The sequence below is a fragment of the Athene cunicularia genome, unplaced genomic scaffold (genome assembly GCF_003259725.1).
Source record: "Athene cunicularia isolate RWA unplaced genomic scaffold, athCun1 SCF_36, whole genome shotgun sequence".
NCBI classification, from domain to species: Eukaryota; Metazoa; Chordata; class Aves; order Strigiformes; family Strigidae; genus Athene; species Athene cunicularia.
In genome coordinates, this window is record NW_020799444.1 from 1,982 (window position 1) to 2,414 (window position 433).

Here is a 433-nt window from a genome sequence, read left to right on the forward strand (position 1 = left end):
GGCCAGGGTGCAAGGGGATTCCTCCACAAAGCTTGCACACCCTCCACACATTTTACCAAAAACTGATCGAGTGTGGATATGCGTATTCATTGGGGTACCTAACCCAAACATACGTATGCATGAGTAGGGCTGGGTTAGTTAGAAAGGCAGATGCCAGCAGTTTATGTCATCTTTGCACCTGCACATTGCCTCCTGGTGGTCGTCTCCAGGGGACTTTGGGAGGAAGGCTCAGAGTCTTTCTCCCTTGTTTTTTTTTTCTCTGGAGCATGCACAGATTCTCTTGGCCAATTTCTTGAATAACAAGAGTGTTTATCAGACAGTTTACTTTCTGTCTTATCGGAGAGAACCAATAGAACTTCTACCATTCGTATATGGCTATCGTTACTCATTAGCAAAATTCCACCTAGTTAGAGCCAGCTGTTACTCAAGGCCA

General features: G+C 45.3%; 1 long non-coding RNA gene across 1 annotated transcript in view; it reads right to left on the bottom strand.

The window, feature by feature from the left end:
- Positions 1–228, bottom strand: part of LOC113490836 — a 2,056-nt gene extending 1,828 nt beyond the window's left edge. Inside the window, exon 1 of the long non-coding RNA XR_003400307.1 lies at positions 215–228. This is a non-coding gene — a long non-coding RNA (uncharacterized LOC113490836). The remainder of the gene's footprint in view (positions 1–214) is intronic.
- Positions 229–433: the final 205 nt, after the last annotated feature.